Source organism: Zea mays, chromosome 9 (genome assembly GCF_902167145.1).
Source record: "Zea mays cultivar B73 chromosome 9, Zm-B73-REFERENCE-NAM-5.0, whole genome shotgun sequence".
Classification (NCBI taxonomy): domain Eukaryota; kingdom Viridiplantae; phylum Streptophyta; class Magnoliopsida; order Poales; family Poaceae; genus Zea; species Zea mays.
The window spans coordinates 46,569,924-46,581,694 of record NC_050104.1 but is presented as its reverse complement, the minus strand read 5'-3'; the positions used below and the strand labels follow the sequence as shown (position 1 = coordinate 46,581,694).

The 11,771-nt window shown below is 52.4% G+C and overlaps 1 long non-coding RNA gene across 2 annotated transcripts; it reads left to right on the top strand.

Annotated features, from left to right (window-relative positions):
* Window positions 1–8,732: 8,732 nt before the first annotated feature.
* On the top strand, window positions 8,733–9,733 carry LOC109942255 (uncharacterized). Of its 2 annotated transcripts, none has more exons than XR_002264961.2 (3): window positions 8,733–8,875; window positions 9,145–9,202; window positions 9,406–9,733. It is a non-coding gene; the product is annotated as an uncharacterized lncRNA (long non-coding RNA). The 2 variants fall into 2 exon arrangements; XR_002264960.2 differs by having other exon boundaries at window positions 9,145–9,223.
* The last annotated feature ends 2,038 nt before the right edge of the window (window positions 9,734–11,771 follow it).

Sequence of the window (11,771 nt, the reverse complement as noted above, 5' to 3'; positions counted from 1 at the left end):
AGTTGCGACACTACTTCGAGTCTCATCCGGCAACTGTGGTGTCATCCTTCCCCCTGGGGGAGATCATCCAGTGCCGAGAGGCCTCGAGTAGAATCGCAAAGTGGGCGGTGGAAATCATGGGCGAAACAATCTCGTTCGCCCCTCGGAAGGCCATCAAGTCCCAAGTCTTGGCGGACTTCGTGGCTGAATGGGTCGACACCCAGCTCCCAACAGTTCCGATCCAGCCGGAACTCTGGACCATGTTCTTCGACGGGTCGCTGATGAAGACAGGAGCCGGCGCATGCCTACTCTTCATCTCGCCCCTCGGGAAGCACCTACGATACGTGCTACGCCTCCATTTCCCGGCGTCCAACAATGTGGCTGAGTACGAGGCTCTGGTCAACGGGTTGCGGATCGCCATCGAGCTAGGGGTCCGACGCCTCGACGCTCGCGGTGACTCGCAGCTCGTCATCGACCAAGTCATGAAGAACTCCTACTACCGCGACCCGAAGATGGAGGCCTACTGCGATGAGGTTCGGCGCCTGGAAGACAAGTTCTACGGGCTCGAGCTCAACCACATCGCCCGGCACTACAACGAGACTGCGGACGAGCTGGATAAAATAGCCTCGGGGCGAACAACGATTCCCCCGGACGTCTTCTCCCGAGACCTGCATCAACCCTCCGTCAAGATCGATGACACGCTCGAGCCCGAGGCACCCTCGGCCCAGCCCGAGGTACCCTCGGCTCAGTCCGAGGCACCCTCGGCTTGGCCCGAGGCACCCTCAGCTCGGCCCGGGGCATCCTCGGTTCAGCCCGAGGTACCCTCGGCCCCCGAGGGTGAGGCACTGCGCGTCGAGGAGGAGCGAAACGGGGTCACGCCTAATCAAAACTGGCAGACCCCGTACCTGCAATATCTCCACCGAGGAGAGCTACCCCTCGACCGAGCCGAAGCTCGGAGGTTGGCGCGGTGCGCCAAGTCATTCGTCTTGCTGGGAGATGAGAAGGAGCTCTACCACCGCAGCCCCTCAGGCATCCTCTAGCGATGCATCTCCATCGCCGAAGGCTAGGAGCTCCTACAAGAGATACACTCGGGGGCTTGCGACCATCACGCAGCACCTCGAGCCCTTGTAGGAAACGCCTTCCAACAAGGTTTCTACTGGCCGACGGCGGTGGCCGACACCACTAGAATTGTCCACACCTGCGAAGGGTGTCAGTTCTACGCAAGGCAGACCCACCTGCCTGCTCAGGCTCTACAGACGATACCCATCACCTGGCCTTTTGCCGTGTGGGGTCTGGACCTCGTCGGCCCCTTGCAAAAGGCACCCGGGGGCTACACGCACCTGTTGGTCGCCATCGACAAATTCTCCAAGTGGATCGAGGTCCGACCCCTAAACAGCATCAGATCCGAACAGGCGGTGGCGTTCTTCACCAACATCATCCACCATTTTGGGGCCCCGAACTCCATCATCACCGACAACGGCACCTAGTTCACTGGCAGAAAGTTCCTGGACTTCTGCGAGGATCACCACATCCGGGTGGACTGGGCCGTCGTGGCTCACCCCATGACGAATGGGCAAGTAGAGCGTGCCAACGGCATGATTCTACAAGGACTCAAGCCTCGGATCTACAACGACCTCAACAAGTTCGACAAGCGATGGATGAAGGAACTCCCCTCGGTGGTCTGGAGCCTGAGGACAACGCCGAGCCGAGCCACTGGCTTCACACCGTTCTTTCTAATCTATGGGGCGGAGGCCATCTTGCCCACAAACTTAGAATATGGTTCCCCGAGGACGAGGGCCTATGCCGACCAAAGCAACCAAGCTAGTCGAGAAGACTCGCTGGACTAGCTGGAAGAGGCTCGAGACAAGGCCTTACTACACTCGGCGCGGTACCAGCAGTCCCTGCGACGCTACCACGCCCGAGGGGTCCGGTCCCGAGACCTCCAGGTGGGCGACCTGGTGCTTCGGCTGCGACAGGACGCCCGAGGGCGGCACAAGCTCACGCCTCCCTGGGAAGGGCCGTTCGTCATCACCAAAGTTCTGAAGCCCAGAACGTACAAGCTGGCCAACAGTCAAGGCGAGGTCTACAGCAACGCTTGGAACATCCAACAGCTACGTCGCTTCTACCCTTAAGATGCTTTCAAGTTGTTCTCATACCTCGTTCCCACGCAAAGTTTAGTCATCAAGGAAGGGTCATCCTTGCCTCGGCAAAGCCCGACCCTCCCTTGGGGGCTAAAAGGGGGGAACCCCCTCTGCGTCGAAATTTTTCCTCGAAAAAAGATCCTTTCTGCCAGAATGTCTTTCGTGCTTTTCGACTTCTTCGAAAGTGGATCCTGAAAACGACGGAGTACACGTAAGCAGCCAAGGCTGACCGAGCCGAGGGACTCCTACGCCTCCGGGATACGGATACCTCACTCATCACCTTCTGCGATAAGTAACTCGCATTCGGATAAGCGATTCCGCGGACCGAACAAGTCTTCACGCACGAAAGCTCCTCTGCCGAAGCGATTCTTCGGGCCTTCTCGACTGCGTCGGTGACAGAACCCCATGGACGGGCAAGAGCGCGCGTAAGCGGCAAGGCCGACCGAGCCGAGGGATTCCTACACCTCCAGGATTCGGATACCTCACTCATCACCTTTCGTGAAACGCAACTCTCGCTCGCACAGACAATTCTGTTACCGACGGAAAAGTCCAGATACTCGAAACAGGAGGAAAAGAAGCGCAGCTTTACAACACGGCGAGGGTGTGTTTGGGCCTCGGCGGCCGCAGAAAATACACACTACAAGATAATCCGATCCTGCAGGCTCGGATCTTGACGGTTGGAGGGAGCAGCAGCACCCTCGGCGTCGACTACACCTTCGGCGAGGTCCGACCTAGCCTCCGACGGCGACGTGGTCCGAGGATCTCCACTCTGAAGGACGACTTCATCATCACGCCTGAGCCATCGCCGCCTGGGTCTCCTTCAAGAATCCGGCTCGAGCCGGCGGCTCGGCTGGTCACCCCGAGGCCTCAGCCAGCTGTCCCCCAAAGACATCAGCCCGGCCCGAGGCCTCGGCAGATCAACTCCGGCGTCGGTCCCGCTAACGGATGACCCGGCCAGGCTCCGGCCGACCAAGTCTTCTTTTCGAGCCAACTCTGCCTCTGTCCGTGCTGACACCGCTACCCCTGGCTTCGGCTCATCGAAGAGCAGCCGAGGGGTTCCTTTAACTAAGCAAGAGAAGCCTCGGACAGCAAGGCCGACCGAGCCGAGGGACTCCTACGCCTCCGGGATACGGATACCTCACTCGTCACCTTTGCACGGGGCGACTCACACTTGGTGAAGCGGTTCAGACAACCAACAGGCGAGTCTTAGTGCTCGAAAATGAGAAAAAAACACGGCTCCGCGCCCAAAAATACATACACGTTCAGGCCTCGACATCCACAATGAACAGAAGACCGACGAACGGCTCGCCGTCGCCCGCTTCAGCAGCGGCGACGACGACGACTTCTGCTCCGAGCTGCCATGAGGCCCCCGCCCGTGCCCAAACTCGTGAGGCTGAGGGAGGGGCAGAGGCCGCAACCCGGCTTGCTTTCCCCCGCCATCGAACTGGAGGTCACCGTCTTGGGTGACCGCCGGTGGAGGGGTGCAGCCGGGCTGCACGATGAAAATCCTTGAAGCCGAGCGATGGCTGAAAGGTACCAACTCCCGCGAAGTTGCGTTCCTCCAACGACAAGGCGGAAGGACTGCGGGCACCCCCCATCCGGGGGCTCGGAAGGTGGAAAGACACGATGCATAAGGGAGCGCGAAGACATGGTCGCCTTTCAAGGGGGTCACCCTCCTTTTAAAGGCGACTCTCCCTACTTGCATCCCCAGCCGTCGTGGGCTGAGTCTTCTCCAACACGCTCCAAGGTCCCCCCCTACGGCGCGGGGGCTGGGTCCCACGCGTCATGCAAGCTGGCCCAGAGCAGGAGAAGCCAAACCGCCGCGCGCGGTGCATGCAACCGCCCAGCGGTTACGAGCATTCCTCCGCTTTCACCCAGACCAGCGGGCGAAAGGGCGGGCAGCCATGCAGGTGGCATGCAACCGTGCCAAGTGGGCGCGCCCCTCCGACTTCCAACGCACCCAGCATGGGGGCCCACGCCCACGCGTCATGCAACTGGCGCGCCGGTCGCTACGTGCAAGCAACTGCACCGCCACTCGCACCACTGCCACGCCTCCTCGACTGCGGAACCAGTACCGCGACTCGAGGCAACCCTGCGTACGACCCAGCGGTGCCAGCCAGGCGCGACGGTCAATACGGCCAAAAATGGGCCGGCAGTAATGGCGGTGGCAGGTGGCCACGTCGTCAGCCAAGCTTACGTCCCATCCTGGGGCAGTGAGAGAACCCTCTCTCACGGCGTGAAGACGGCGCGCCCGTGTTCCGTTCTTCGAACGGCTCGCGCACGCGCTACGTCCGCCCCACGAACCACTCGCCCCGTCGCATTAACTCCGCGGCAGGACAGGCGGCGCCTCTGGCAGGGGAAGCGAGCGACGCTTCGCCTTCGCCATAATGACCGCGTCAAAAAAGGTACGCCACGTCATTCGATTTCGTGTCCTTTTCTTTTCCCCTTTCTCTCTCTTACAACAGGGACCGGGAAAGGGGGATACCTCGAAAAGGACCCTTCTCTATGAAGGAAACAGGCTCCGAGCCCCCCTACTGATCAGAGGTTCGAAGGCTGGCCCCTCGGAGGGGTTTAGCAGCCGCCTCAGAGCGCGTGGGCTCCACACCCACTACTGGTCAGAGGTTCGAAGGCTGGCCCCTCGAAAGGGTTCAACGGCCGCCTCAGGCCACTCGGGCTCCGCGCCCACTACAGATCAGGGGTTCAAAGGCTGGCCCTCGAAGGGTTCACAGCCGCCTCAGACATAGAGCGAGGGATGACCCTGGTTACGTTCGATACATAACCGAGGCTCGGGCTACGCTCCTGAGGTACCCTAGGACATTTCCGAGACCAGCGGGAACGATCTTGTAACGGAATCCCATCAGAGGGAGGCATCGAGCCCTCGGACCCCATCGACAGGGGACCGGGTCCGGCAGATCACCCGCAGGTACTTTTGGGCGCGCCTCTGGGCCTCTAGCCGACCCCTAACAAATGGGGCACGGACGTCCGCTCGGATTACCCGCCAGCAGCTCACCGGAGACACCATGTCCGGCGCCCTCCGAGGGCAACATGGCGCTTTCCCCCCCTCCTCCTTGCAAAAAGGCGACACAGGGGCGTATGTAAAAAAGTCGAGTCTGTCCCTGACCGTCCTCTCGCCCTGTGCAGAGGCTCGGGGGCTGCTCTCGCAAACCCGGCTCCGGCCAAACCGTTGACAGCGTCAACATACCAGCCCGAGAACTTGGAACCCGACCGTGCACCCGGGCTACGACCAGCTCGCATGAGGGAACGACCAGACCAGCCGAAGCATTGCGCGAGGCATTAAGACCTCGGAGGAGTCAAACCACTCCTCCGAGGCCTCGGGGGCTACACCCGGCGGGTGCGCTCGCGCGCACCCACCAGAACAAAACGCAACCGAGAAAGGCTGGTCCCCTTGCAAAAAAGTGCGACAAAAGCCTCCAAGCGAGTATTGACACTCCCTTCGAGGCTCAGGGGCTACTGTCGAGGACCATAATTAGGGGTACCCTTAAGGCTCCTAATTCTCAGATGGTAACCCCCATCAGCACAAAGCTGCAAAGGCCTGATGGGTGCGACTAAGTCAGGGATCGGTCCATTCGAGGGACTCGATCACGCCTCGCCCGAGCCCAGCCTCGGGCAAGGGCAGCCGACCCCGGAGGATATCCGTCTCGCCCGAGGCCCCCCTCCAGTGACGAACATACTTCTGGCTCGCCCGAGGCCCTGTCTTCGCCAAGAAGCAACCCTGACCAAATCGCCGCGCCAACCGACCAAATCGCAGGAGCATTTAATGCAAAGGTGGCCTGACACCTTTATCCTGACGCGCGCCCTTCAGTCGACAGAGCCGAAGTGACCGCAGTCACTTCGGCGCTCCACTGACCGGCCTGACAGAAGGACATCGCCGCCTGCACCGCTCCGACTGCTGTGCCACTCGACAGAGTGAGGCCGACAGGCAGTCAGGCCTGGCCTCAGGCACCATAGGAAGCTCCGCTTCGCCTGACCCAGGGCTCGGACTCGGGCTCAGCCCCAGAAGACGGCGAACTCCGCTCTGCCCGACCCAGGGCTCGAACTTGGGCTCAGCCCCGGAAGATGGCGAACTCCGCTCCGCCCGACCCAGGGCTCGGACTTGGGCTCAGCCCCGGAAGACGGCGAACTCCGCTCCGCCCGACCCAGGGCTCGGACTCGGACTCGGGCTCAGCCCCGGAAGACGGCGAACTCCGCTCCGCCCAACCCAGGGCTCGGACTCGGGCTCAGCCTTGGAAGACGACGAACTCCGCTTCGCCCGACCCCAGGGCTCGGACTCAGCCCTGGCCTCAGCCGACGGTCTCCGCCTCGCCCGACCCAGGGGCTCGGACTCGAGCTCGGCCACGGAAGACAGACTCGACCTCGACCTCGGAGGAGCCTCCACATCAACCAACCTAGGGCGCGGACCGACCACGTCAATGGGAGGCACCATGATTTCCCTACCCCAAGCTGACTCAGGCTACGGGGAACAAGACCGGCGTCCCATCTGGCTCGCTCCGCCAGACAAGTAATGATGGCGCCCCGCATGCTCTATGACGATGGCGGCTCTCAGCCCCCTTACGGAAGCAAGAGGACGTCAGCAAGGACTCGACAGCCCCGATAGCTGTCCTTCCGCCAGGCTTCAGCGCTCCTCCGATGGCCACGACACCACACGAACCGGGTGCCAAAACCTCTCCGGCTGCCACGATGGCATGTACTTAGGGCGCTAGCTCTCCTCCGCTAGACACGTTAGCACTCTGCTACACCCCCATTGTACACCTAGATCCTCTCCTTACGCCTATAAAAGGAAGGACCAGGGCCCTCTTACAGAGGGTTGGCCGCGCGGGGACGAGGACGGGACAGGTGCTCGCGTGAGGCCGCTCGCTCCCTCTCCCGCGTGGACGCTTGTAACCCCCTACTGCAAGCGCACCCGACCTGGGCGCGGGACGAACACGAAGGCCGTGGGATTTCCACCTCTCTCACACCCGTCTCCGGCTGCCTTTTCCCCCTTCGCGCTCGGCCTCGCGCCGACCCATCTGGGCTGGGGCACGCGGCGACATTTCACTCGTCGGCCCAGGGACCCCCCCGGTCTCGAAACGCCGACAAATAGCATCAACATATATATACAGGAAGTATGCATATAAACTTTACACTACCCTAATAAATACCCGAAATACACACAAGTGTGGAATATTATACTAATTACTAATTAGTGTATCAATTATAGATCAGATAAGGTGAAAATTATGTAATATGCACGCTAACATTAGAATACCTATAAGTAACAGAGCGATAGAACTAAATAATGGCAGCTATGTTTGTATCTCCATACGACTTGGAAGCTCAGGTAAGCTAGGGCATTTTTCGAAGAAGCAAACATGGAATAAATAGCACAATTTGATGAGGCACCTACATCTAGCGTGGAAATGGACTAATAAAAAGAGAAATAACAAAAAACAATGAACTCATACAGCCAATAGGGTAAACAAAAGGAAAGTATCTGCCAGCCGAGGAATCTGCAGCCGTAAAAGGCACACCTGTCAGCCGTCACACGAACTGCTGCTCCTTGTCCAGACACCTATATAACACAACACACCAGCATTGTTTAAAATATTAGAGTTTCAACATTGCCAGCTGTTCAAAGCCTAATTTTAGGTTCAAATATTGTAAAGAAGATCTCTGAACCAGATTTCAAATCATGTGTCGCATATAGAACCTTGTTCAATTACAAAAAGAAAAGAAATCACTTCAATCTTCTTGCAAATGAAATAAATGAACTCTATGCATTCAACTTAGTCATTTTGCAAGACGTACACAATTTTAAGTGTATTCCAATTTCTCTGCAATTCATTTATTATGTTCCTTGAAAACTGGATTTATTTGTTTCGATGGCCATATACTGCATTGATTTGATGAGGATGGAAAACAATGAGACAAAAATTTTATCCATGTAAGATATTTGACTATTGTCTTTGTACATCGTCAAGATACAACAACCATAGTTGTGCTTTTTTATCTCTAAAATGTTTGGTTGTTAGAGTCGAGCATGTGAACTCATCCATTTGGTGTTGTATTCATCTGTAATTACCATTTTGAGATTCTTGCAATGCAGGCGTTCCAGAGAACCATCGAATTTGAGGAAGAATTGGCAGAGGAATTCAGTGGTGGAACTACAAATGCTAGAAATAAAGAGACAACAAGTGATGATGAAGATGAGGGTGGGGGACACAATAAAATTGTTTCGGACATACGAAAGAAATATGAGAAGAAATTGGCTGCACCCAATGATGAGGTTGGACAAGTATCTGTTGTTTAATTTTAACCGTTTTTTCATTTTATTATATATTTTACAGTTCTTCTAGCATCTCCTTACTGGCAGGACAAAGATAAGCAGAAAGATTTGTCAGTTCCCGGTGCTGGGGTTAGTGTTCTATCAGCTATCTGCAGTGCATACTTATAGTTTTCTAGAAGTTTATATGATGACCTGTTCTGTATATTCATATTTATACTCTGGCCCATTGTCCTTGCAGTTCAACTTGCATGGGATCATATCTTCTTGTTGTGAACCATATATGATTGTATACATTGAACTTGAGGAGAAAGCTTTAGTGGATCAATTAGAAAAACTTGTCCAGGTACACACGACATAAATAAAATTGCAACCATGGTACTTGAGGTCTCTGTATCTTGAGCTCATCCTTCTATTCTACCTGGAAGAAAGATGGGAAATCGAGGACCTTGCCCTTGGTCTTGCATCTCAAACAGTGAGTGTTCATTCCATTAAGATATGCTGCGACCCACTCTTTATCTTTGCATATGCTGTGTGATCTGGTAGATGTCTGTGTTCTTCATTAAACTGAGTTCTTTTCTGCATTACTGTATCTTTGTTCAGTAAAACTGATACGTGCTCAAGTTTACTCTTTTTTTATAGTGATTTCTGTTTATCGTATGTTCTTCTCATAGATGTTTTGGTCTATTATATATGTTGTGCTCTTCTCATAGATGTTTTTGGTCTATTATATATGTTGTTTAGGTTCTTGGTGCTGCAACTATGGTGAGCCAGACAGGCAAACATCCAGGGCAACTAAAAGGTCAGGTTACTTCTCCAGCAGGTACAATCCGTCCTTAATAGTTAGTACAGAAGCTAGTGCCACTGCCACTGCCACCTATTGACTTAGAATTGCATGTGGATCCTAACGAACCGACATACTGCCTCTGCAACCAAGTCAGCTATGGTGAGATGGTGGCATGCGATAATGATTTCTGAAGTTTTATACATGAATTTGTCTTGCAGAAGGATTGGAGAGAAAAGCGGGATGAGTTCAAGAAAAAGGTAAGGCAATGTGTCCGCAAATCTCAGGAAATGCTCTAAAGGAGAAACATATGGGGAGTTGAACGAGTGCTGCAACTTCACAACCAGTTACCTAGCCAACATTCTTTTGCTTTTCCCCTGTATATTTTCCATTCAGTGTCATTCGTATGGTGGTGTTGGGTCTCTTTAGACAAACTGGGGACTGTTGCTTATCCTAAAAATTCGATTGTATTGTGTGGCATGAAATGATTGATGTCAAAGAATATTTTGAACATGCTGCCACCTAATTATACTTTTCATATGAACATCATAAGGAAGAAGTGATGTTTGCATAATGTGTTCTGCCCTCGAAAAAGGCCCTGGTTCCCAATCTGCTCCCCTGACATTGATAACGATCGATCAATCCCTCCTCTAGTTTGAGAAGCTTTTAAATTTTCCTCGTCTCTTTGTGCCTTTAACTGAAAAGAACTAAAATACTTGAATCTGTTTGGATCGTCTTCTGGGCAGCTAACTAAGGATTAATTTTAATTGTGTTTGGGCAGCTAACTAAGGATTAATGCCAACGGGGTCTACCTAGGGGTGGTAATGAGATCTAGATTTTATATTGTAAAATTTAAGGATTGAATTAGGATTGAGCACTATTTCTATTTATTTTTAAACTAAAATAATTAGGATTAAGCTCTATTTCTATTTATTTTTGAACTAAAATTAATTGAGGACCCTAACTTATTTTAAAAAAATCGACGATTGGCACGTGGATCTAAAAGTAAAATGACATGTTATTATGTACCATATCCCTTTGTTGAAATGCGCTGGGCTAGGGATGCGGTTTGGCTCCAAAACAATATCGCTACAATAGCTAGTTTTATGATATCAAGATCCACTGCTCAATGCAACTAACCTGGCATAGTAGCATCATTGACATTGGAAAGCAAAACTGTGTCATTGTGTTATGTTCAGAATTTTTATGTGCTGATGGTTTTGTTTACAGGTGTCCATTGTCGAGTTGAATCATATTCTTAATGAAGTGAATACTCACATCCTTCCTTCCCACAATGATCTCACCCCAATAACTACAATAGCTGGTGGAAGTGTTGCCAACACAATCCGTGGGCTCTTAGCTGGTTTTGGAATATCAACTGGAATGAGTTTTAGTGGTGTAGATCTCACAAGTTTAAGGGCCAAAAAAGGGCACACCGCTCAGGTAGCCTAATATATGATACCAGAATTTATTACCATTGTGCAGACTGACTCTAGTTCATACAATGTTGGTGATGAAGAATATTGTGGTTATGACTATATCCTTGTAGGGCAGCTTTCAGAAGTTAGAATCAGCAACTTCGTAACTCACCAGCTATTATTCCTTACACCTCTGTCAGTTCTAAACTTATATAACGAATTAACAGTAAAGTTTTTAGAGCTGTTCAAACTACAGAGCACGAAGTATTTCCATTGTATACCAGTTTAGTTATGGTAGCTAGATTTGGTGACGCATTGCAGTTCAGCTTGTTTCTATAAGACATATGCAATTCTAAACTGGGTGGTCCCGCTGGCAAGGCAGGGTAGATATGATGAAATTGCAGACTCAAAACTGAGCGACAAGCGACAAGTTCTCTGAATCTGAACTGAGAAGAATGGTCTTAGTTTGGGCTATTCTGTACTCATTCAGAATTTTAAAACAGAACAACAATGCTTGAAGTTGTGCCGTTGCTGAAAGGCAAATCAAAAGGAACCCTTCTTAAGCTTGGAAGAGATGAGCTGTTCAGCTCAGACTCGTTAGTGAGTTCACAAGGAACACCAACCCCAGATGGGGGGACAGACTATGTCAAACAAAAAAGGATATGTCTGAGACAAACTGTTTAATCCAAAATCCTATTTTGCATAACTTGCGAAGTCTTATGCTGAACTGTGTGTAGCATCGATTAATTATTTGGAAAAGGCAAAAACAATAGTTTGTCTCAGATATATCCTTTTTCGTTTACCAAAAAAGTATCAAAGTTAGGAGAGGAAAAGAAGAGTGATGAGCTTGGTATATGAAGTGAATTTCAGAGGAGCAGAATTTCAGAGGAAGCACTTGGAATTGGTCAGACCATTATTGCACAAACAGTCTTCTGAGGATCATATGTGGGTTAAATGTTGGAGCCTCAAGTTACCAATATGTTGTACTGTCATGATATATATTGTGAGTACCATAACTTGGGCTTGCAATTTGATTGCTGAGTCAAATACCTTTAAGTTACCAAGCTGTGGGGTTTTGATTGTTGTTCTGTTATCAGCTCACAGGGCAACTAACACTTATTGGCAAGTATGTGAATGGATGAGGTGAACCTGTAATGATCTGTTGTCCA